General features: G+C 38.5%; 1 protein-coding gene and 1 long non-coding RNA gene across 4 annotated transcripts in view; one reads left to right on the top strand and one right to left on the bottom strand.

The window, feature by feature from the left end:
• Positions 1-26,743, bottom strand: part of LOC108018805 (UDP-glycosyltransferase family 50 member B3) — a 450,659-nt gene that overhangs the window by 7,562 nt on the left and 416,354 nt on the right. The gene's annotated exons all lie outside the window — the stretch shown is intronic.
• LOC108019394 (uncharacterized) lies at positions 4,534-5,566 on the top strand. Its single transcript, XR_011605248.1, has 5 exons — positions 4,534-4,767; positions 4,825-4,857; positions 5,067-5,277; positions 5,325-5,471; positions 5,533-5,566. It is a non-coding gene; the product is annotated as an uncharacterized lncRNA (long non-coding RNA).

Below are 26,743 nucleotides of genomic sequence, written 5' to 3'. Positions count from 1 at the left end.
GCTGTGCGACCAGTGGATGAAGAGAAGGTCCGTGATCATATAAAGCGATTGGCCTGCACAAAAGCTCCTGGAATGGATAAGATTGATGGTAAAGTTGCAAAGTCACTCCCTAACTCGGTAATTACGCAGCTCTGCCTTCTCTTCAATGCGTCACTAATCCTTAGCCATTTTCCATCCCCTTGGAAGCGTGCTCTAGTAACAATAATCCCCACAAAAGGGTAAAGATCCGTGCTCGCCTGAGTCCTACAGTCTGTCCACGTTTTTCAAGATTTTTGAGCGGATCGTACTTAAAAAGCTCCTGGATGTTGACAGTTTAATGACGCTTTACCAAACTATCAATTTGGTTTCTGTAGTTCCGTAGTAGCCGCTCAGGTATTGAACAGGTTCACAGAGTCGTGAACCACATTCTAGATGCTTTAGAAGGTAAAAAATACGGCTCGGCTGTTTTTCTTGATGTTAGACAGGCTATTGACAGGGCTTGGCATGAAGGTCATTTCTACAAGCAAATGCCGCTATTGCCTGGGGGCCTTTGGAAGCTCGTTGTGTCATTTCTGGACAACAGGATGTTTGCCGTTGACATTCGTCGACATCTTTCTGGACTACGTCAAATTCGAGCTGGTGTCCCACAAGGAAGCGTCCTTGGCTCGCTTTTGTACACAGTTTGCACTTGGGATCTCCAAAACCTAGTAGCTCGTGGTACTATTCTTGCCACCTACGCAGATTATACTGCATTCCTAGCCTCTGGCAGCACCCCATCCTCGGCCTCGTGGCGTGTCCAGACTTTCTTGAACGATTTTGAATGTTAGGCCTCTCGATGAAATATTACGCTGAATGTTGATAAAACGCAGCACGCAACCCTTGCTCTTCGACCTGGACGCTCCCGTAGCCTTCACTTAGATGGTTATAGACTTAGCATAAGCAGAAAGTAACGTACCTCGGTGCTACCCTAGACCGTCGTCTATGCTGGAAGAGTCAGATCGACCGAGTCTGTGGGTCAGCAAGGACGAAACTGGATAAAATGAAATGGCTACTTCGCCCAGATAGTGGATTATCCCCTCATGCTAAAGTAAGGCTCTTCAAAGCCATTGTTCTCCCGACTCTAAATTGGGGAATAACATGCTGGGGCACCGCTGCGACACGTCGTTAAGAAGAGTACAAACTTGCATCACAAAGGCCCTACGGAGGATGCTCGGGGTAAAGTGGCACCATTATGTCGAAAATGGCGTTTTACTTCGTGATATGGGAGTACCAACCGTTACTGAGTTGATAACAAAATTCTCAAATCGCTTACTGGTGCATTCAAACCGCCTGGCCAGACGTCTTGCCACACCTCTGGATCGACGTCGTCTCCGCAGACGACACCCTGCACACCTATGGATCCTCGGCCGTGATAGACATGGGCGACTTTTATAACTTAAATTTTATTAACCAGATATAGAATATGCCCCACTGTCGCTTCACCCACCCGCTGATTTCGGTATATTTTTGTTTAAACAGCATTCAACATGAAATCAAGAACCTTACTTGTGAGGCATGTTAGTAAACTATATGCCTACATAGGGTTATATCAAAAAACGACCTATTTGAAGACTGTACATCTGCAAGAGAATACCGGTAAAAACTCCAAAATACATTTTAATCGAAGGGGTCTGTCCACAAAGCTAGTCTACTTGAACGAGCAGCATTGTCTCGCATGAGTGAAGGAAGTGACGCGTGTGCTCACATTAACGATTTCTTTGAAGCAGTAAAGAATCTGAAAGTATATCTTTGGTGTTTTTAACATATAAACTCCTACGCTTGAAAATAAAATTTTTTAATTAGTTCTGAATTTTGAATTTAATTGTATCAAAACCGGATGACTATATCATATAGCTGCCATAGAAACGATCGAAAAATTGGTGGGAAAATAATATGAAACAAATTATAGCTTCAGAGCTTATTTTACATATAACCTCCTACGCTTGGATATATAATTTTTTTATTTTGTTTGGAATTTCGAATTTAATTTTATCAAAATCTGACGACTATATATTAAAGCTGCCATAGGAACGATCGAAAAATTGGCGGGCAAATAATATGAAACATATTATAGCTTCGGTGTTTCTTGACATATTATCTTATACTATTGGGAATATAATTTTTTGTACTTTTAAATATAATAATTATAACTGCAAGGGTATACAAACTTTATAATTATAACTGCAAGGGTATACAAACTTAAATTTGCCGAAGTTAGCTTCCTTCCTTGTTTTCTTTTATTTTGTACAATATGCGCTTAAAACAAGTATTATTTTTGTAATTTTCCAAAAAAAGCATAAAATAAGTTTAAAACACATTGGAAAATGGTCAAAATAAGTCAAAAAATTCGATAATTATTCAATATTTGATATTTAGATTATCCAGCCCTGGTAATTTTTCTGTAATATTTACTGTATGTATCAAGCCCTGGTCATTTTTCTGTAATATTTCAGGAAAAATGAAATCGCTCGAATTTCTGTGACACCTACGGTCTTGATGGGTTGGTTGCCAAACCAACCGTCCCCAATGCTGTCGCCGGTTTCCGTGATACCCCTGATAACCTCCTTCGCTTGGAAATAACATTTTTTAATTATTTCTGAATTTCGAATTTAATTTTATCAAAATCTGACAACTATATAATATAGCTGCTATGAACGATCGGAAAATTGGTTAAAAAATAAATATATGAAACAAATTATAGCTTCGGTGTTTTTTGACATGACTATCAAATTTCCGTTACTCAGCTAAGGGAAGTACGAGGGAGATGGAAAAATGCAAATCGACTTTTTCCAAGATTGAACACTTTACTTGCTTTCAACTTTTTATTTGTTCGATTTGAATACTGGACTTTGAACGTGCAAACCTCAGCAAAATTAAAACCAATGACATAAAACGGTCAACATATTGAGTACCTTTAAGGTTAAATACTTTAGTGCAGCGCAGTGGCGCCACAGGTTCCAAAGAGATTGCCGTTAAAATCAGGCAAGAAGCAAAGCGACTAAAACCAAGATGGCCCACCTTATTTGCTTATAACTTTATCAATTTGAAGAATTATTAGCATGTAGAACATCGAAAATTACCGGTATTTTTTTTTACAAACAAAAAATCACTGACAAGGAAAAGTCCTAAAAATAAATCCAGCTACACCACTGACATTATCAGATATTGTAGACAGTGGATCAAAAGTTGAAAATAAATATTAGAAGCGGCTCGAGAAAGATATAAGATAAAAGATAAGTTAATGTGTTCTATTCCATTTTATTCCCAGATTGAAAATTGCTTTTGGTTTATATTTTTTATGCAATTTAATATTGTATTAAACATGGAAAGAAGGGAAAAGCAAAATGTATTTTTTTTAAGGTACTTCATATTTAGCAATATTTGATTTAAAAAAATTCATTGAGGTATTTAGAGAAATTAAATGAGGAGGGGGTGAAGTGTGAAATTATACTAGATTCGGCGGAAAGTATGTAACAGGAAGAAGGAAGCGTTTCCGACCCCATAAAGTATATATATTCTTGATCAGGATCACTAGCCGAGTCGATCTAGCCATGTCCGTCTGTCCGTCTGTCTGTCCGTCTGTCTGTCCGGATGAACGCTGAAACTATGGGAGCTATTGAGATTTGGCGTGCAGATTCCTGAGCTTCTTACGCAGCGCAAATTTGTTTCAGTTGAGTGCCACGCCCACTCTAACGCCCACAAACCGCCAAAAACTGTGGCTCCTAAAGTTTTGATGCTAGAATAAAAATTTTAACTGAAATGTAATTTTCTCATCAATACCTATCGATTGACCCAAAAGTTTGCCGCGCCCACCCTAACGCCAATAAACCGCCCACAAACTTCAAAAAATCGTAAATATGAACGTGGATATCTCGGAAACTATCAAAGATAGAGAACTGGGATTTCAGATTTAGATTCCGTAGCCTTATACGCAGCGCAAGTTTGTTACGCGAATATGCCACGCCCACACTAACGCCCACAAACCGCGAAAACCTGTGACGCCCACAATTTTTATGCTAGATAAAAACTGAAATGTATTGGTCTCGTCAATACCTATCGATTGGTCAAAAAAAAAAATTTTCCACGCCCACTCCAACGCCCATAACGCTTAAATCTGTATACCGCCGGTAGGTGGCGCATTTTAATCTCGCTTTGCTACATGCATATCTCTATTTAGCTGAGCAACGGGTATCTGATAGTCGAGGTACTCGACTATAGCGTTCTTCCTTGTTTTATTATAAAATGGGCATATTTATTGCGACGGCGCTTTAAATATCTTTTGAAGATTCACCTACCTTGGCTCAAGTACCAAAAAAAAAACTGAATTTGTATTATTTTTATTATTTTATTTATTATTTCTTTTAAATTTCTTAATTTACAATTATTCTTTATCTAATTTTTTTCTTATTATTTCCTTTATTTTTTTTTTTTATAATTTCATTTATTTCTAACTATTTACTAATATTTTCGTTATTAACAATTGTTGTTTATTTTCTGTTTATCCAAGTTTTAATTTATATTTGTTTATTTTTTATAGTTTAATTTATTTTTTGTTTTTTTACTAATATTTGATTTAATTTTTTTTTTAACATTTTTCAATTAGTATGTCTCAACCAGAATCAAAAGCTCGCCGAGTCCAGTGTGATGTGGTAGGTAAGTGTAAACACAAGAAATTGATTTTCTTGTTTCAATATCCATAGTGATTGCATTAATACAATATTTTTATTACAGAAACCCCATCGGTCTCTAGTGAGTTAATAAATTTGTGTTATTGTGTAATTTTGTAATTTTTGTTATTTTTTAAAGATGTAACTGAACGACAATTGGCAGAGTTGAAAGGTATGTTTTATAACCCTACACTGAACTATTAATACTGTTACTTACACTAAAAATAGTATTCGGCCGTTTTGTTTGAAAATTTATCGTACTCTAAATTTATAAAACAAACCGCCGTTAACGACAAATTTATAAAAATCCATGCGATTACTATATTCAGTCTATTTTGATTTTTTATTTATTTTTTGTATATATATAAATTTAAATTTCAGAAGAGGTTCTCCAAATCCGCAAGGAGATCCCTGTCGTAACGCACGGATGTTGTAAATTTTGGCGTACAAAGTGGCGGAAACCACCGCCATTTTAAAAGTATCGTTTGCTCCTGACAAGGAGATTTCGGGCGCGGTACCATTTCCGTTTAAAACGGAGGTGGAATTGGATGAATTCGAAAATTCCTTGACCCCGGAGCTTATCGGTTTTTACGTAAGTATCGAACAAGGCCGACTTGTTTTTGCATTTCTAAGTTCCAGACAAAGAAAATATCAAAACTTATTAGGAGCGAACCGCAGTCAAAGCGGTTAAAGCTTGTCATAGCGGAAGTCATAACTACAATTTGGAAGGGTCCAACGGGAAAAAGTTCCTCAGATCCCGTATAGGGTTATACGGAGATCTTAAAGGTAAATATACAAATAAACAAGTATAACGCATTTCTAAACATATGCCATTAAATTTTTTCAGTTGCGTTGTTAAAAATAATAAATAAACAAAATAACCGAAACAATAACTGTCCACTTTTTGAAAATTTAAATAATACCATCTAATTAAAATGAATTAAAAAGAAATTAAATATGTATGTATTTTAAATTCTATATTTTCGTAATTGAAAAATCATGGGAAAAAATCTGAATTTCACAAGTGATTTCACTTGGGACGTGTCACTTTCAAGTGATTTCTTAAGTGAAAACTCTTGAAAAAGTTCTGATTTTCACAAGTGATTTAACTTGCGACCTGCTCTGATATAGAAAAAACGACAAATGCCGCAAGGCTCAGGAAAGTACTTTCTAAGACAGCAGCGCCCTTGGGCTATCTTCAGAAGGCAAAGGAATCATGGTCAGACTCTAGTAAAGAGTCCTTGGACCTGCTCCTAGACGCTCACTTTCCAGGGAGCCAACAAACAGGTCATCCTCCGAAAAGAAGTGCCGGAGAAGGAATCAAATTAGATCTTGACCTATCAGACCGCAACATGAAATGATGCATTCAGAGTTTTAAACCATAAAAATCGCCGGGGTCGGACGGGATAACACCGGCACATATCCAACAAGCAGGACAACTAGCTATAAACTTGCTGAGAAAAATCTTCCACTCCATCCTGGCGGTAGGAAAACTACCAACCGCATGGCGAGAAACGAAAGTGGTGTTCATTCCCAAGGCATGGAAGGCCGCCCACACCACAGCAAAGGATTTAAGGGCAATAAGCCTAACAACATTCCTGCTAAAGAGGTTTGAAAGAATAGTAAGCCTACACATAAGAGCCACTATCTACCCGACACAAATATCAGAGGCACAACACGCTTATACTAAAGGTATAATGTACACTTGGTGGTAAGCAGCATCGAGAAATGTCTCAGCATCAAGGAATGTACATTGATCGCCTTCCTTGACATAGAGGGAGCCTTCAATAACGTGCTTCCCATAGCTAAAACAGAATCTCTCACAGAACTAGGGGTTGAGCGGCCAACGGTGGGGTTGATCCATAAATTGCTGATAAGCAGAATGGTCACAGCCACACTAAGGACCTCAACCCACGCTGTAAGGTAGTGGCATACACAGACGATGTCGCTATCATCTCTAATGGAAAATATCCACCAGCACTTTGCGATTTTATGACCGCTAAACCAAAAATCTAAAATCGAAATGGACGATAAAGAACGGAATTGGGGTAAATCCCTCACAAACGGAACTTGTTCTATTTACATATAGATACAAAATCCCACAACTTAACCCATCCGTTTTAAACAACTGTTTTAGATAAGCGTCTCAAATATGGCTTAACCAACCAAGAGGTAACTAAAAAAGCGACCATAGCACTTTACTCTTGTCAAAAAGCAATTGGGCTAAGATGGGGCATGTCCCCTAGAATTGATAACTGGATATACACAGCGGTAGTCAAGCTAAACCTACTATATGGAGTGGATCTATGCAAATCTCTTGAATACAGTCACACACTCTTTGAGGCCCTGATTTTAGATAGGAAGGAGTGGGAGCAGGGCCGACCGGGCTCGACGGACGCAATCTGTTTCTATACAGATGGCTCCAAATTAGAAGGCCACGTTGGCGGAGGTGTATAGTCCGAACAATTAAATATCCGGACCAAGCGGAGGTCCACGCTATAAGGGAAGCACTGAACTTTTTAGGGAACATAAGCCTCCAAAGAGGACACCTAAATATATATAGAGACAGCCAAGCGGCTATTAAATCAATCTACTCGACAAACACCAACTCCCGAACAATAGCAGACTGCCGCAGATCTCTACACGAGATGGCTAGTCAGTTTACTATCAGCCTAATATGGGTTACGGGTCACCGGGATATCGTAGGACCCTGCATAGCGGACGAGTTAGTCAGGCAGAGCACCATTGTGCCTCTCCTCCCAGAAACTTGCAAGCTAAATACAAAAAAAAAATTTCAACAAACTAGCCAACACTCATTGGCAAAACGCACCAGCAGAAGAACAAATAAAATTAGTAGGTAGAAATCTTAAAATGAACGACTGGACACTTAGTGATAGGAAACCAGATAATTATACCCGTTACTCGTAGAGTAAAAGGGTATACTAGATTCGTCGGAAAGTATGTAACAGGCAGAAGGAAGCGTTTCCGACCCCATAAAGTATACATATTCCTGATCAGGATCACTAGCCGGTCGATCTAGCCATGTCCGTCTGTCCGTCTGTCTGTCCGGATGAACGCTGAGATCTCGGAAACTATGGGAGCTAGGCTATTGAGATTTGGCGTGCAGATTCCTGAGCTTCTTAATTCTTCCTAATTTGCCACGCCCACTTTAACGCCCATAACGCTTAAATCTGTATTCCGCCGGTAGGTGGCGCATTTTAATCTCGCTTTGCTACTTGCATATCTCTATTTAGCTGAGTAACGGGTATCTGTTAGTCGAGGTACTCGACTATAGCGTTCTTCCTTGTTTTTGTTTTGTAGGAGATGAGGTTCTAATTCAAATTGAATCTTTTGAAGAGATAAATGTGGAAATTTTTATTATTGGAAGGGAATTGCAATGAATTATTCTGGCCTAGGTATATATTGAGTTGATTTAGAAGTGTCTTCTAGTATAAAAAGATTTTCAATAACGGAATTTAGGAGAAAATCGGTAGCCATTCCTTTTTTAGAAAAAATATTCGATTTTTAGTTTTTTTTGTAAAGGAGGTGTTTAGTCCGTAGGCGTAACTATACCCGTTACTCGAATAGTAAAAGGGTATACTAGATTCGTCGGAAAATATGTAACAGGCAGAAGGAAGCATTTCTGACCCCATAAAGCATGTATATTCTTGATCAGGATCACTAGCCGAGTCGATCTAGCCATGTCCGTCTGTCCGTCTGTCTGTCTGTCCGGATGAACGCTGAGATCTCGGAAACTATAAGAGCTAGGCTATTGAGATTTGGCGTGCAGATTCCTGAGCTTCTTACGCAGCGCAAGTTTCCCTTCAGTTCTGCAGTAGGGACGCGGTGACATGGCTCAAGCCAAAAAGCTTTTTTTGTGCCTAAAACGCTGTGCCGCTGTTGACGTCAGCAGAGCAGTCGGCGCAGCGTAGAAGACTGCCCACGAAAACGATCGTGCAACAAAGAGAGGCAGATATTCGGATATTTCCCTCTCTTTCTTGTCTTATAATCTGCCTGCACTCCGCGCTCGCAGAGACAAATTTCGGCAGGTCCGTTATTTCTTTTTGCGTCTCTCCGTTATGTTCTGCTAGCGACTAATATTTCGGCGGAAAAATTTTCGTGGAGAAGCGACATGTGAATGCCCTAATATTTTAGGAGCATTATTGTGTATCGAAAAAAACAACTAATATTGTTTTATAAAAGTAAACTATTTGATTATAGTAAAATTTAGTAAATTGAATTTACTTATAATGTTGTATTTTCTTATTATACATTCTTATTACAATATAATTTTATAGTTAAGTTATAGAAATTTAGTCCGTTAAAATTGATTTAAGTATTTTAAAAATTTAAGTATTAACATTTAAAAAAAAATCGTATTGTATTTTTTACTCAAGAAGTAAAAACTATATAGTCGGATATATTTTACTTTAGAAAGGGTATAGGTGAAGTGGCACGCGCCAACAGCGAAGAGAAAACAAAAGAAATCTAGTAAAGGGGTGAGAAGACTTGGTGCATTCTGTTTGAGTGATTGAAAGGGAATCATCCATTTTAATGGTGCGCAGCAGAGTTACTTTAATCGTTTAGTTAATATAATAAAGTCAGGTAAGTGCTACATTAAGTTTAAGATGTTGTGCATTGATCTTAGTTTAAAGTACGTAAATTTTGAAGGTATTCAATGGGTTCCGTTAGCCGAAAGTGGATGACGAAATGTTTTGTGCCAATAAAAATTCTGCAACAAGCTTTAAAAGGTAAATATACAATTAAACAAATAAAACGCATTTTTTAAACATATGTTTTTTCAGGAGCGTTGGCCAAGGATTCATAGGACCCGGACAAAGGTTTAAGAACGGCGATGTCTAACGTTAAAAATAAGCTTACGAAGCAAAAAAACAGAAACAATTGTACAATTTTTGAAAGTCTAAATAGTACCATATAATTAAAATGAAATGAATTAAATTCTATATTTTTTTAATTGAAAACTCAAGGAAAAATTCTGATTTTCACAAGTGATTCACTTGGGACGTGTCCCTTGCAAGTGATTTCACAAGTGAAAACTCAAGGAAAAATTCTGATTTTCCCAAGTGATTCACTTCGGACGAGTCACCGGCACGTGACAGGCCATACGAAAAATGAGTATAAGGAACAAGTGAAATCCCGTAGGACTTCGAAAAATTTTCATTTGAATTTTTACTTGTGAAAATGCGGACATCCCATACAATTTTCTATATGGAGCGTCACTTGTTCTTCACTTGTGCAAGAGGACATGTCCCACGGGATTCACAAGGTGATTCACAAGTGAAACTTTTTTTTTGGAACTGAAGGGTTGTTTCAGAATGTGCCACGCCCACTTTTACGTCCACAAACCGCCCAAAACTGTGGCTCCTACAGTTTTGATGCTAGAATAAAAATTTTAACTGAAGTGTATTGTTCTTATCAATACCTATCGATTGACCCAAAAAAAAATTTTCCACGCCCACTCTAACGCCCATAACTCTTAAATCTGTCTACCGCCTGTAGGTGGCGTATTTTAATCTCGCTTTGCTGCTAGCATATCTCCATTTCCCTTTGGTCCTTTTAGCTGAGTAACGGGTATCTGATAGTCGAGGTACTCGACTATAGCGTTCTTCCTTGTTTTTAATGTTTAATGTTTTTTAATGTTTCGGTTGCTTCTAGCTTTTGGAAATCCTGTCCTGGGCGTATTGGAAGAACTTGGGCTATCATTTCGAATTCTAAAAACGAATTTGAAATATTTTATAAAATAATATAAATATTCACATTAAAAAAAAATACTACGACAAATCTCTGCTGCATATTCTTCAACAGTGTTATTATTAGCAGTACTTTCAATATTATGTTTCGATTCGCATATATAATTCCTGCTATTGCGTAATTTATGTTGCATTCCTCTTCATACCTTCTTCATACACCGAAAATTGACTTTAAAATTCAAATAAGAAGGCTGAAAAACAAAATATGCACGCACGCGGGGGATAATTGATTTTGCTTTATATACTTTTACCTTTCGGCCACTAAACTAACCACTTTATTAGAATTAAGTTATCGATTTTGTATTTTAAATCACGTTTTAATCCATTTCGGCTTTTCGAATAACTGCACTCTGCCAGTTTCCAATCAAAAACAAGAAAAAACGCTATAGTCTAGTACTTCGACTATCTGATACCCGTTACTCAGCTAATTGGAGATATGCGCCACCTACCGGCGGTAGACAGATCTAAGTGTTATGGGCGTTAGAGTGGGCGTGGCAAACTTTTTTTCAGGTCATCGATAGGTATTGATAAGAACAATACATTTCAGTTATAATTTTTATTCTAGCACCAAAACTATAGGAGCTACCGTTTTGGGCGGTTTGTGGGCGTAAGAGTGGGTGTGGCACATATTGAAACAAACTTGCGCCGCGCAGGAATCTCAGGAATCTGCATGCCTAATCCCAGTATTGTAGCTCCTATAGTTTCCGAGATCTTACCGTTCATACGGACAGGCAAACGGACAGGCATGGCTAGATCGACTCGGCTAGTGATCCTGATAAAGAATATATATACTTTATGGGGTCGGAAACGCTTCCTTCTGCCTGTTACATACTTTCCGACGAATCTAGTATAACCTTTTACTCTACGTGTAACGGGTATAAAAAAAACACCCACAAAAAAAACGAAAGAAAGCAACGATTCAGTGTGCCGACAAACTGCGCATTAGTCAAGTCAAGTCAGAAAAAGGAATTAGTATCGTATAACTATCGTATAACTATGAAAAGTGGACACAGGGGTGAAAAGCATGTCGCTCGGTTTTTGTTTACAAAACGCTTTTCTGAGTCCGTTCGCGAACATTTAGTGAGACTTTAATAAAAGCTCGCGGATTTCTATCATTTCTAAGTCCGTTTCCGAACACTTTGCGATATTTTCGCTTTACTATGGTACATTGGTCCACTGGGCTAGATAACCGATACCGTGAAACCTAAGTGGTGCTAGGGAAATTTCGTAAGCAAACAATTTTCCAATATCTGCCTCCCTGTTGCCCTCGATTGAACTAGCTGATTATTTATTATTTTTTGGTTTTAACTTTGGAATTCCAATTTGAATAATTTTTGGCATGTCGATGGTATTGATAATAAGAACAAAATCTCATTCAAATTTTAACAAATTATTTAAACATGTGGGCGCTAGATGGGTTTTACCGTAATGGCCTATTGTGGGTGTTAGAGAAGGAGTGGTACCCTGCTGAAACAAGCTTTCGCTACGCAGGAAATCAAAGAATATGCATGCTTAATCCCAATCAATACTCGTGGCAGCTGTCAAAATCTCAACACCACAGGGACTGGAGGTGCAGACCTGCCAGCACAAAACAAACTAGCAAATCGAAAAGCTCCTCACGGATAAGCTTGCCAAGCCAGCAGATCGCCGCACTCAAAAAAACTCCTGAAAGCAGCTGTGGAGGGCCCATTCAAACCTAAGCTCTCCGATAGAAACAGTCACTCCGCTCAGAACCTCTTCCGGAAACTGGGGTCGAAAGAATGAAGACAGAGCCGAAACATTCGCACTGTAACTTAGAAATTTATTTCAGCCCAACCCTGCAACAAGTTCATTTGTTCTTCCTGACCGATGGAAATCGTTTTATTTGCGTTAGCAACAAATCGACTATTATTTTCAGCGTTCCGAAGCGCATCTCCAATATGGAAAATATCTGCGTAACACAATCTGAATGTAGCGTTAATCTCAGACCGCTAACTTCGCTTACTTTCATCCATTGCGTATCAGGTTCGACTGCTCATATGTGGCCAGGAACATGGACAAGTCCTAAAGCTTTTTGGAAAACTTTACCAACTCAGCAACATTACACTGGCCGGCATAAGTATTTTGACGAAACATAAGTTAAATATAAAATATAAATAAATACTCATAATTTGAACTTATTTCTTGTAAACTTTGGCATCAATAGAAAAGTAATTTAAATGCCGTTTGAATGATACAATACATTTCTTAACCCATTCAGTATTTACTGAAAAGGACGAATTTGTGTAAAAATCTACTTCTTAAACTTTTTTCTCGTCTTGAAAACGTAAATTGTTTGATGCAAAAAGTTTTTCCAAACAGAAATAATATTAACTACAAAAAGAATTTTTCAAAAATCAGTGGTTATTTATTATGATTTTTTGAAAATGTGTAGAAACATGCATTCGAGCCATATTTTTCTTTTGTTCATACAAATTTTTTCCGACATTGTGGGCGGTACACAGATTTAAGCGTTATGGGCGTTAGAGTGAGAGTGGCAAACTGTTTTTTGGGTCAATCGATAGGTATTGACGAGATTTATACCTTTCAGTTACAATTTTGTATCTAGCACGAAAGTTGTGGGCGCCACAAGTTTATGCGGTTTGTTGGCGTTACAGTGGCCAAACGTCTTTTTTGGATCAATCGGTAAGTATTGACGAGACTAATACATACTAATACATACATACATTGTATCTAGCTTGAAAATGATGGGCGCCACAGGTTTGGGCGGTTTGTGGCCGTTAGAGTGGGCGTGGCATGCGCTGCGTTCAAGGCTACGGAATCTAAATCTGAAATCCCAATTCTCTATCTTTGATAGTTTCCGAGATATCCGCGTTCATACTTACGATTTTTTTAAGATTGTGGGCGGCTTGTGGGCGTTAAAGGGGTCGTTGATTTTTTTTAAGTCAATCGATAGGTATTGATGAGAACAATACATTTCTGTAAAAATGTGTATTCTAGCATCAAAACTGTGTGAGCCACAGTTTGGGCGGTTTGTGGGAGTTAGAGTTTGCGCAGGAATCTCAGGAATCTGTATGCCTAATCCCAGTATTGTAGCTCTTATAGTTTCCGTGATCGACTCGGCTAGTAATCCTGATCAAGAATATTTATATACTTTATGGGGTCGAAAACGCTTCCTTCTGCCTGCTACATACTTTCCGACGAATCTAGTATACCCTTTTACTCTACGAGTAACGGGTATAATAAAATTTATTTCTGGTAAAAATTTCATGTTAAAAGAAGTTGTAGTTATTGAGTAAAATTATAAAAACATGCCGCCTTTGCCAAAAGGTGAACTGTCGTGAAAAATGTCCTATTTTTTGCCGGATAAGAAGGCGGCTATGAAGAAGAAGAAAACATGTAAGAAAAAAAGTAAACCATTTTTGTTTATTATTAATTTAAACTAATAAACCTTGCTATTTTTCAGCAGCACAAGACGTCATATTCTGCATCATAGCCTCTCGAAGTTTTTGTCTTAGCAAGTACTCTAGAGCAAGAATTCGTGCAGATGGCATTTTGGTTTGCTTTTGTAAATTCTTGACAATTTACAAATGTAAATAAACCAATTCAGCAGTCGCAAGCAGCTGTTCAGGGCTGCAGTGTGTATTTTGTACAATATGCGCTTTAAACAAGTATTCTTTTTGTAATTTTGCAAAAAAGCATAAATAAAGTTCAAAACTTATTGCAAAATGGGAAAAAAAAGTCAAATGAAATTCGATAATTATTCGATTTTCGATATTTAGTGTATGTATCCAGCCCTGGTAATTTTTCTGTAATTTTTCCGAAAAAAGGAAATCGCTCGAATTTCTGTGACAGCTACGGTTTTAAAGGGTTTGTTTCCAAGCTAACCGTCCCCAAATCCGTCGCCGGTTTCTGTGACATCCCCGATAGTACACATTTCTGTTACATGGGGGTGTGGTGAGGGTGATCGGCAACTAAATTTTCAAAAAGACACTATAAAAGGTAAGTTTGTTTTTGGATATGCTGGGTCTCGGGGTTGTGGCGCAATCGAGATGGGTTATAATCAAAATTTTTCGAAGGGAAGAATAATAGATCTGCATATTTCCCATGAACTGCCAGAAGACTGACCACTGCACTTTGCACTTTTGCTTCGCCTGACCGAAGGCGCAGCCGACCTGGTCATAGTACAGGAACCTTGGGTAGTAGGAGGCAAGGTTGCTGGACTAGAAGCCAAGGAATACAAGCTTATGCTTGAACCCAAAGGAGGTAAAATTCGAACCTGCATATTAGCCAAAAGGCTTCCATATATATTTCTGCTTCGCAATTACAGCAACGGAGATAACACAGCCGTAAGCCTGGAGCTGCAAAGTGGCTCCATAAGGATACTATCGGCCTACTTGCCCTTTGAAAAGGAAAACATCCTAGATGCGCTGCTCAGAGGACTGGCAGAGGAATGCGAAAAGCTCAAGAAAGGTTTAGTAATAGGCTGTGGCGCCAACGCCCATCACTTCCAGTGGGGTTGCCCAAACAATAACGACAGAGATGAGTCTTAATTTGATTTTATTTTAAATTCGAACCTATTCTTATGAATAGGGGCAATGTCCCTACCTTTATAACCAAAATCTGCCAAAAGATTATAGATCTTGTTATCTTATCTTATTATAGATCAGTCTCTGGCGGGCATTCTTTTTCAGACCTACCCTTCAGTTCCAAAAAGAAAGGTTCACTTGTGAATCACCTTGTGAATCCCGTGGGACTTGTCCTCTTGCACAAGTGAAGGACAACCCTTCAGTTCTGTATTAGGGATGCGACGACATGGCTCAAGGCAAAAAGGTTTTTTGTTTTTTTTGTGCCTAAAACGCTGTGCCGCTGTTGACGTCAGCAGAGCAGTCGGCGCAGCGTAGGAGACTGCCTACGAAAACGGTCGTGCAAAAAAGAGAAAAAGATAAGTAGTATGGAAACATGGCTTCTGGGACAATTAGCATATTAGCCCCCACATCCCCATGTAACAATATTGATCATGTATCCTTCCCCTCATTATGTGCTATTAATAGTCAGATGAGAAAGGTGGACGTGAGAAAGGTCGCACAACCATAGTATCCAAAGGTTGTTATCTTAGAGGAACATATCCGATCATGTTGGGGAAAGGTGTGATCACGTACCCTTTTGCCTCATTATCACAGGTGTTGCTGTACACGTGAGAAAGGTCGCACACCCAAAGTATTCAAAGATGGTTATCTTAGAGAAACATGTCCGATCATGTTGGGGAATATTGTTTAGTATGATTGTAAAACTAATTTAGAAATCAAAAGAACCCCAATAAAATAAATTGCACAAGTTAATGATTCTCAGATTTGGAATACTTTCAAATACACATTTTTGTTTCCGCCCCAGAACGTTTAACTGGTAAATTGTCTAAGATTCTCTCCTTTCCACAAATGGGTCATAAACATGTCATAAAAGGGATTCAAGCAAGAGCTACCCGAACATGCGCACCTGTCCATTACCTGACCGCAATAAAAGGGACACATGCACAAGTCTGAAGGCGCACGCTTATTGACAAGCACAATAAAAAAGACAGATGCACAAGCCGGAAGGCGCACGCTCATTGACAAGATCATAGGCCTCACGCCAACGACCTCACGGCTGACTGCTAGCTCTATTACGTCCCATAATAGGGGTTGAAATCACGACCGCGCAATAACTCGCAAGTAGCTGACATATCTCAGTCAAGGAAATATTTTTCATTCTCCGTACCTGTAATTTTAACTCGAAATACAAGGTCAGAAGTTTATTTTGTAGCATAATAATACATTTATTAATATATTTTGGTATTGCGAACGTCTTTTATTATATGTCGGATTGGTTTTTCTGATTTAAATGAAAAGTCCCACTAGTTGTAATTTTAGTATAATATGTTTATAGTTTTATTTAAAAGGAATAGTGATAAGTAGTTCTGGTTATAGTTTTAGGTAATTAATAAGGATTTTAACAGCGTTTTTAGATTATTACTCGCGTCGTTCTTTTGCTTCGTATATATTTCACGTCTTTCTTCTTCGTCTCTCTCGTTCTAAGTGCTTGTACAAGACTTCCTTTTTCACCACGCCAATAATTAGTAGTGCTGTTCATCTGTGGTGGGTTCGGTTGACAAGGATGCCAGACCTATTTCCACAACTCGGCCATCCTTCTCGGAGGATATTTTCATCCATGGCTTCATATACTAGCGACAATATCGCCAACTTTGTATGTTGCTGCTGGTCTACGTCTGAGGTTGTATGAGGGCTTGTTTTCATTCTGCATAGCCAGGATCTGTTGCTTTGCAGCTTTGCGGATCTCGTCTCGATTGTCCTGAAACATTTGTATCAACTCTTGTTCAACCATTTCCTTCAACAGGACGTCTGTTGTAGTACGCATCTTGATGCCTACAAGAAGTTCGAATGGAGTTGTGTGTGTACTTCTGCAGTACGTCGAATTAATTGTCTGCTGCACCTGGTTTACGAACTTATACCACTTGCTGGGATCAGTTTGGACAGTACAGATACAATTGTGGCGTTGAGGCGTTCGGCTTGACCGTTTGCTCTCGGAACTCCAGTTGTTACTGCGTGAAGTTCAATGCCCTCGTCCTCACAATACTTCTTGAACTCGTCCAAGGTGAACGCTGTGCCTCGATCGGATGTTATTTGAGCAGGATTTCCAAATATTGGGCTCGGAGCCTCTAGTCTAGTGATGACGTCCTTAGGGGATATTGATTTCGTAGGATATAGCCAAAAAAATTTGGTGAATCCGTCAATGACAGCAAGAATGTGCTTGTACGCCTTGTGGGTTGATTCGAGAGGTCGATGTGGAATGTTTTAAGTGGCTCCGCTTCCTTGGGCAATGGGTGCAACTCTCCTTTTTTTCCCAAGCTTGCGGTTGGATACAATACACGGAATGCAGCATTTAATCTGTCTTTGGATCTTGTCTTCAAATTTAGGAATGTAATATTTCTTTCCGATGATCTCTTTGGTTTTCTTTATAGAAAAATGTCCTTTTTCATGAGCCTGCCGAATGATTTCACGTTGAAGGATCGGTGGTACAACTATAAGCTCGTCGTCGTTCACCAATTTGTACAGCAATCCAGATCGTAAAAAGAAGTTGTTGTGGATAGATTTTTCAGCAAGGATGTCTATTATGGCTTTTAATTCCTCGTCCTGCGATTGAACACACTTCAATTTGCTGTGCAAACTATCGTCAGAGATCTTCATTACAGGGTAACGGCTTAGAGCATCAGCATGGCGTATGCGAGTGCCTGATCTGTGTTCGACTTCAAAGTCAAACTCCTGAAGTTCGAGGATCCAACGTGCGACTCTAGTGCAGACTTCTCTTTTCTCAATCGTCTTCGTGAAAGCATTGCAATCGCTGATCCGCTTGAAACGCATACCCAACAGGTATACTCAGAACTTTCGGAAAGCTTCTACCACTGCCAGAATCTCCAACTCGTAGCTAGAAAACTTTCTTTCTGCGTCTGTAGTTTTCTTACTCATGTAGTACACTGGATGAATCTTGTTATCCTTAGGAGATTTTTGAAGTAATACTGCCCCAAAACCATCAATCGAAGCATCTGTATGAAGTTCTGTTTCGTGCTGTGGATGAAAAATTTTGAGCACAGGTTTTTGGGTTATCAAACTCTTAAGCTTGTTAAAAGCGTCAATCTATCTGCCAGAAAAACAAAACTTAGCGTCATGCTTCATAAGATCAGTCAAAGGTTTGGCGATGATCGAAAAGCTCAGGATGAGTTTGCGAAAATATCCGACCAGACCCAGAAACCTTTGTAATTGCTTCTGGTTTGTCGGGAGAGGAAACTTCGTCACAGCTTTCGTCTAATCGTCTGAGATGCTGACCGATTGGTTTTCAATGCAATGGCCTAGAAACTCGATTTTCTTTTTTAAGAAGCAGCATTTCTTTAGGTTGATAACTAAACCATACTCCTCACAACGCTTAACGACTGTCTTGAGATTGGCTACTGCTTCGACTTCGTCTACAGCTGGGACTATGATATCGTCGACGTAGGGAATCGCAATACCAGAACGGGTCAAGTCTCGGAAAATGGCGTTAACGTGTCTTTGAAATACGCCTGGAGAATTCGTGAGGCCAAAAGGGACTTTCAGGAACTGGTACTGGCCATTGTGAGTTACAAAGGATGTGAACTTGCTGCTTTCTTCATCGACATTGACGTGGAAAAATCCGTTTTTGAGGTCCAGCGTGCTGAATACATGGGCATCTTGCAGAAACAGTTCTTAGAAATGTTCGTTCGTACTCGTTGCTCTTCTGTACACTCGTATTCGTCATTCTCACTCGCGTTCTCTACCCGTCGTTTATATACATATACGCGTCATTATATATGTATATGGCAGATCACAGTGGTGGTTGTAGCGTCGTTTTCACACACTCGTACGTCGTTTTTTAAGTTTTTCCTCGTTTTCCACAGTTTTTGTCGTTTTAAATCTTTTCTTAGGCACACTTTTCGTCGTTTTACTTTTCACTTTTCACGTAGGTTGAGCCCCAATATTTGTGGGATTGGTTTTTCTGATTTAAATGAAAAGTCCCACTAATTGTAATTTTAGTATAATATGTTTAAAGTTTTATTTAAAAGGAATAGTGATAAGTAGTTCTGGTTATAGTTTTAGGTAATTAATAAGGATTTTAACAACGTTTTTAGATTATTACTCCCGTCGTTCTTTTGGTTCGTATATATTTCGCGTCTTTCTTCTTCGTCTCTCTCGTTCTAAGTGCTTGTACAAGACTTCCTTTTTCACCACGCCAATAATTAGTAGTGCTGTTCATCTGTGGTGGGTTCAGTTGACAAGGATGCCAGACCTATTCCCACATATATATTGAAATTAATTTTCTGCTTTGATTCCGGCGATTTGCATAGAAGAGGCAGGCGCACGTTTCCGACGTCAATTCAGGATTAAAAAAAGTAAAGTGTTCACCACAATTCGTAGTTTTGAGATCATGTCCACCTCGATTCATGAACATAGTTTTTGTATTTTGAAGGTATTGAAAATGTTGACCAATTATCTGTCCTTTAAATTGGTCAATGCCTCATGGAATTTCATTTTGTTAATTTTGTGTTCTTGTAGGTCTTTACACATCTAGACTGAACTTTAAAATGATGTATAAAAATTATTTTATTGCTTTGGAGCTACTTTTAAAAAATTTCAAAATAATGTATGCATTGTTAAGAGCACAAACCCCGCCCTTAAGGTGTTTCACAATAGGGAAACTGGTTTCCTTTAAACCTGTTTAATGGCGGACAGCCCATTTCCTTGCTATTAATGAGCTGACGACTCCTAAAAAACGTCTGTAGAAATAGTTTCTTTTCCACACCTTAACAAATAATTTGTTTTCTGCTTGTCATTGTCCTTAGATACTTTCGAGTTTGAGGAAAACTGTTTTCTCCATTGTTCCAAAAAATGTTGTGATGTGTACTGGTTAACCAAATTGCAGTTTTTTGAGATTTTGCATTTGGCAAAGTAAAAAACTAAAAAACAATTATTCAAGTTTGGATCTTTTTCGAATACAGTTCCAATTTTCTTAGGAATAAAATTATTATTATTATAGAAGAAAATTTGAACATCAATCGAAACTGTATCTTTCAAACCTTGGTTTTTCGCGGTTAGCCGAAAATTTCACATTCCAGCTGTGTTGACTCGCTCGGAATTACATGGGGAATTTTCCAGGTTATATTCGTCATTTCCACCTTAAAAGTTTGTTCATTTCTGGTTTCTTCAAACACATCACCAAGATTCTTAGTTAGCATCAAGACTAGTTCATGTTTACATTTTAACAAAAATTTTCATGACTTGGTGTCTTCAATTCTATTGAAATTCTCTCATCAATAGGATCAGCACTCACTGATTCGTTTTGAAATGAAAGAGCAACCACTATAACAGGGGCCTGCAATTTAAATTTATTTGGGGTCAAAAATTATAAATTATAAATATAAATTAAAGTAACTAAACTGAAATCTTGCTAACATTTCATAAAGGTGAGCATTCTGATTTTTACTTGAATCAATATTCAGTTTATCATATGGATATGATTCAGAATTCAAATGAACTTTCAAGTTTAATAAATTATTTGTGATATGTTCTCCATTTAGTGTAAATCCAATTATTACAAATTTTGATTTTTTCGCGGTTAGCCGACAATTTCACATTCCAGCTGTGTTGACTCCCATACCCCAATTCGGGGTTAACATATGAACACCAACTCCGGAATGCGGTTGGTAGGTTTACACCACTTTTAACAATATCGTACATCTTAATTTTTGCAAAATCGCTCGGAGTTACATGGGAAATTTTCCAGGCTATATTCGGCATTTCCAATTTAAATGTTTGTTCATTTCTGATTTGTTTAAAAACATCACCAAGATTCTTAGTTAGCATCATCACTAGTTCGTGTTTACATTCTAACAAAACTTTTTTATAACCCTCCGCAAAGCTGAACAAAATTTTTAATGGTACAGAAAAGTTGAAGTCGGTTCCCGTAGAAATTCGTCTCCGCTGCTCTATCCAGAATTTAATAGATTTTGACTTTGAAGATTATCCAGAGATATAAAATTTTTTAGGGTAGTAGTCATATTGACATGGACTTGACACGTTGGACACGTTGTATTTAGTTGTTACCTAGCAGTATTTTGATGGTTACTTTCTGTTTAGTCTTGTTTTTGGATGGTTAATTTTCGTATAGTACCTGTAAAGTACTTGCATAGGATGATTACTTTTTGTATAGTATCTGTAAAGTACTTGGTTTTAGATGGTAACAAACTGTTAACAAGTGTTATGAGTTGTTATAGTCTCTTATTAAGAATTATCAATGCATACAAACCGACTTGCCGTGAACTATAATTACCTAACCGTCATTAAGGTCACATGCCCAAGACCCAAGGCGCAGGACGTCTGATAAAATCATACATCTCAAGACCATTGATAACGGATGAAGTCACGACCGTGCAACAACTCGCAAGTAGCCGACGTACCTCATTGAACAAAATACTTTCCCTTCATTTGTACTTGTAGTATTGTAATTACAGTCAGAAACATATTTTGTAGGATCATTTAATATTTTTTTATTTTATTATTGTAAACATATTTCATTAAATTCATAATTAAATATAAATTATATACATTTGTATATAATTAATTTTCTGACTCCGTTCAACGTTCTGCTCGCGTATTAGATTCAATATTGCTCCGATGACGCAGTCGCTGGCGTCTGTTTGTAGAGTGAAAGTTCTACTGAAGTCTGGGCATGCTAGCACCGGGTGTGCCATGAGTCTTGCCTTCACTTCCTCAAACGCCATCTGGTGTCCACTTCCACTTACTGCCTTTGCGTAGCAAGACATTCAGGGGTTTGACTATTGTGAAAAAATCTGGTACAATTCGGCGGTACCACGACGCTACTCCCAGTTGTTCTAGTTCAGCGATGGTGGCTACTTTTTCCGGATCTATTCCTATTCCTTCGCTTGGCACTCGATGTCCCAAGTCAGCAGTTTTTAAGCATTTTTTCGGATTACGCCTCAGGTTTGCTTCCTTTAGACCCCGGAACACTTCTCTTAGGTTTTGTGTTCTTCTTGTGTTCTTCTAGCGTGCGTCCGATCACTATTATGTCATCCTGGTAAGCGTATGCGTTAGGTGACATTTCGGGGCCTATTACTTTGTCCAAAACCCGCTGAAATGTTGCCGACGCAGAGTGGAGCCCAGACAGCATTACCCTTCACTGGAATAAACCTTTGCCTGGTACTGTGAAAACCGTGTACTGCCTACTGCTTTCTTCCAGTGGGATCTAAAAGTATCCATCCTTCAGGTTTAAGTGGCTGATGTACCGCGCTTACCTTAGTTGGTCCACGATAAAGTTAATTCTGGGCATCGGGCAGGCTTCCATTCCAACACCAACGGATCCACTACTCCTGGTAATATCAAAAGGCTCATGATCGGTTCTTTGTTGCCGAATTTGACCTCCACCTCGAGCTGTGCATCTCTCTCGCTGATGTCTACTGATGTCACGCCGATGTCCACTGCTCTGCTTCTTATCTTGGTTGCTGCGGGCTCGATGTATCGTGATCTCTGCTCTTTGAGGTTTTGGACGATCGCCGTTCCGGGACTTGCTGAACCGTTGGGCCTATTTAGGACAACGCTTCTTAATTGCCTTAACCGGTCGACTGCTTGCCACTTCTGACACTCAGGGTTTCGGTCGGTTGCTGTTCCGGGACTTCGCCGGTAATCGCTGGGCTCTCCAGGACAACGCCTCTTGAAACCACTAGTCGATCGACTGCTCGTCATTTGCGGCAGGACGTGCTCAGTTCGGCAAGGCACACTGTATCTAGACAACTTTCCAGTCGAGTTTACTCTATTGCTCGACTCCAACGGACACGCCGGGCGATGTGCCAGGGTGTGGTCGCGATAAAGTAAGAAACAAACCGCATTGACATAGCCGTATGAAGTCCTCTGGACCTCAGCTATCTGTGTCTCAATTCGGAGATCCTTGATGGCGCAACCCCAAACGTCTCGACGTTTGCTTTGTAGTCTAGGGAGATTTTTTCATCTAAACGTAGGCAATTTTAAACTCCAGACCATAAAATGGGTTTACCTCTTATTTTTGACTTTATTTAAGACTCGTCCTTTCAATTCAACCATGCATTTGATGGAGATATAAAAAAATATTGGTTTTTAATTAAAAAAGAAAATTGTACATATATTTGAATTATTTCGATTGTTAAAAATAATTTTATTGAGACATAACACTGTTTTAATCTTTCGTAAGACTTTGAAGAACAGTTTCTTAAACGCCGACAAAGTCGGGGTATCGAGGGTGGTCCTCCAAATGAAAAACTAAAATTTTGGAAAAGTGGCGATTTATTTCTCAACATAATCTTCTTTTAGCTCGATACACTTGACCCAGCGATGCTTAAACTTTTTTAACCCGTCTGAAAAATACGATTTCTCGATGTCTGCAAGATAGGCCTCTGTGGCGGAGACGACCTCCTCATTCGACGCAAATTTCTGTCCAGCGAGTGACTTTTTCAAGTTTGGAAACAAAAAGAAGTTACACGGGGTGAGCAAACGCGGAACCCATAGCTTTCTCATGCCCAAAATTTCATGTAGGATATGACCCACGCGGTCTTTTGACATGCCTACTGTCTCAGCTATCTCGCGTATCTTCAATCGGCGGTCTGCCAATACGAGATCGTGGATTTTTGTCACGTTATCCTCCGTGCTAGCCGTTTTCGGGGCACCGACGTGCAACCACGTTGAAACTCGTAAACCAATTTTTGACGGTCGTCATCGAAGGAGAAGAGTCACCGTACACAGCATCCAAGCGCTCTTTGATTCCCTTCCAAGAACAAGAATCGAATCACAGACCGATATTGCTCTTTCTCCATTTTTCTAAAATCCGCGGACACGTCCGATTCCACACGCAGTCAAAACAAAACTTCGAATCCGATTCGGCTGAAATTTCGGCAGTAGCCGTCTACGAAAATGTACTACACGATAGTAAATTTCTCTTGCGATAGTGACGCCATCGGGCGGTGATGCTAAGTACTTATCGGACTGCCCTCGTATGTAATAAAAAAACAGTTATTGTTTTAAATTGTTTTATATTAAACCAAAAGTGATTTGATTTTGATTTCCAGGTCTCATCTAACAAATTACTTTGATTTATATCAAAATGCCAGGTTCTCGTCAGGTTAGAAGATTAAATAAAAGAGAAAGGGATCAGCTACGAGAAAGATTAGGTTTAGTTCAAGAGAATTCGAACGTACATATTGACGAAATTAGGGATCACGAGGAAATTGAAGCTGATCAGGTAAACTTAGAAGTAGGTCAGGATAATCTAGAGTTAGGTGAGGAAAATTTAGAAGTTCATGAAAATGTACAGGTAGATCAGGAAAATTTATTAGGAGGTCAGGATAATGTAGAAGTTAATCAGGAAGATATAGATAACATTGAGTCCGATCAGGGAGACTTCAATTTTAAGGTGAATAAGTGGTTTATGAAGCACAAGCCAACTCGTAGTTGCGCTACAGATTTAATGAAAATTTTAACTGAAGAAAATTTAAATGCTAATCCTTTTTATAAATTTAAATGCAGGAATACACCATATTACGGAAATGGATGGGGGATCCTATTTGCATATTGGCTTATCGAAGCAATTAGTAAAATTATTATATAACCCAAGTTCCTTTAGATTGTATGCATCTTATTGAGTTGGGGGTAATGCGCAAATTTTTAGCACGAATTTATTATAATAATGTTATAAATAAAGTTTCAAAACAAAATCAAAACAGTATTTCCACTAAATTAATGTCAATGCAACCTTTTATACCTGCGGAATATGCAAGGAAGCCGAGGACATTGTTAGAGCGTCCTAACTGGAAAAGCACAGAGTTTAGGCAGTTCCTATTATACACTGGTATTGTAGCTCTTAAAGATTCAATATTTGATGACCAGTATTACTTATTTGTATTACTGCACTGCGCATATAGACTGCTCTGTTCACAAAAGCAACGGGAAAATAATATTGAAAATGCTCAACAAATCTTAAAACTATTTGTTGAAAGTTTCCCCATTGTATTTGGAGCAAACAGTGTGACTTACAATGTTCACGGCTTACTCCATGTAAGAGATACTATCAATCAAGTCGAAAATCCGGCTTCAGGATCTTCTTACTCCTTTGAGAATTACTTGCAGCTCCTTAAAATATGTGTTAGAAAAAAATCTTTTATCTTTGAAGAAATATTTTGGAAGATAGTTGAAGAATAATACGTAGCCAGAGCAGAAGAACAAATAAAATTAGTAGGCAGAAATCTTAAAATGAACGACTGGACACTTAGTGATAGGAAACCAGATATTTTTTGTTTTGTAAGAGATGAGGTTCTAATTCAAATTGAATCTTTTGAAGAGGTAGATGGGGAAATTTTTATTATTGGAAGGGAATTTCAGGAAGGGGACAGTTTTTTTATTAAGCCAATGAATTATTCTGGCCTAGGTATATATTTAGTTAATTTGGAAGTGCCATTCCTTTTTTAGAAAAAATATTCGATTTTTAGTTTTTTTTTGTAAAGGAGGTGTTTAGTCCGTAGGCGTAATTATACCCGTTACTCGTAGAGTAAAAGGGTATACTAGATTCGTCGGAAAGTATGTAACAGGCAGAAGGAAGCGTTTCCGACCCCATAAAGTATATATATTCTTGTTCAGGATCACTAGCCGAGTCGCTCAGCCATGTCCGTCTGTCCGTCTGTCTGTCCGGATGAACGCTGAGATCTCGGAAACTATGGGAGCTAGGCTATATCTTTGATAGTTTCCGAGATATCCACGTTCATACTTACGATTTTTTGAAGTTTGTGGGCGGTTTATGGGCGTTAGGGTGGGCGTGGCAATCGATAGGTATTGATGAGAACATTACATTTTTTATCTAGCATCAAAACTGTAGGAGTTACATTTTTGGGCGGTTTGTGGGCGTTAGAGTGGGCGTGGCAGTCTACTGAAACAAACTTGCGCTGCGTAAGAAGCTCAGGAATCTGTACGCCAAATCTCAATAGCCTAGCTCTCATAGTTTCCGAGATCTCAGCGTTCATCCGGACAGACAGACGGACAGACGAACAGACGGACAGACGGACAGACGGACATGGCTAGATCGACTCGGCTAGTGATCCTGATCAAGAATATATATACTTTATGGGGTCGGAAACGCTTCCTTCTGCCTGTTACATACTTTCCGACGAATCTAGTATACCCTTTTACTCTACGAGTAACGGGTATAAAAATTATATCTTTGGTGTTTTTTAGCACATAACCTCCAACGCTTGGAAATAACATTTTTTAATTAGTTCTGACTTTCGAATTTAATTTTATCAAAATTGGACCACTATATCATATAGCTGCCATAGGAACGATCGTAAAATTGGTGTGAAAATAATATGAAACAAATTATAGCTTCATTGTTCCTTAACATATAACCTCCTACACTTGGAAATAACATTTTTTAATTAGTTCTGAATTTCGAATTAAATTTTATCAAAATCGAACGACTATATCATATAGCTGCCATAGGAACGATCGTAAAATCGGTGGGAAAATAATATGAAACAAATTATAACTTCGGTGTTTTTTAACATATAACGTCCTACGCTTGGAAATAACATTTTTTAATTCATTCTGAATTTCGAATTTAATTTTATCAAAATCGGACGACTATATCATATAGCTGCCATAAGAACGATCGTAAAATTGGTGGGAAAATAATATGAAACAAATTATAGCT

The sequence above is a fragment of the Drosophila suzukii genome, assembly GCF_043229965.1.
Source record: "Drosophila suzukii chromosome 2 unlocalized genomic scaffold, CBGP_Dsuzu_IsoJpt1.0 scf_2c, whole genome shotgun sequence".
Taxonomy (NCBI): Eukaryota; Metazoa; Arthropoda; class Insecta; order Diptera; family Drosophilidae; genus Drosophila; species Drosophila suzukii.
The sequence above is the reverse complement of the archived record's forward strand: the minus strand, read 5'-3'. Positions and strand labels throughout refer to the sequence as shown.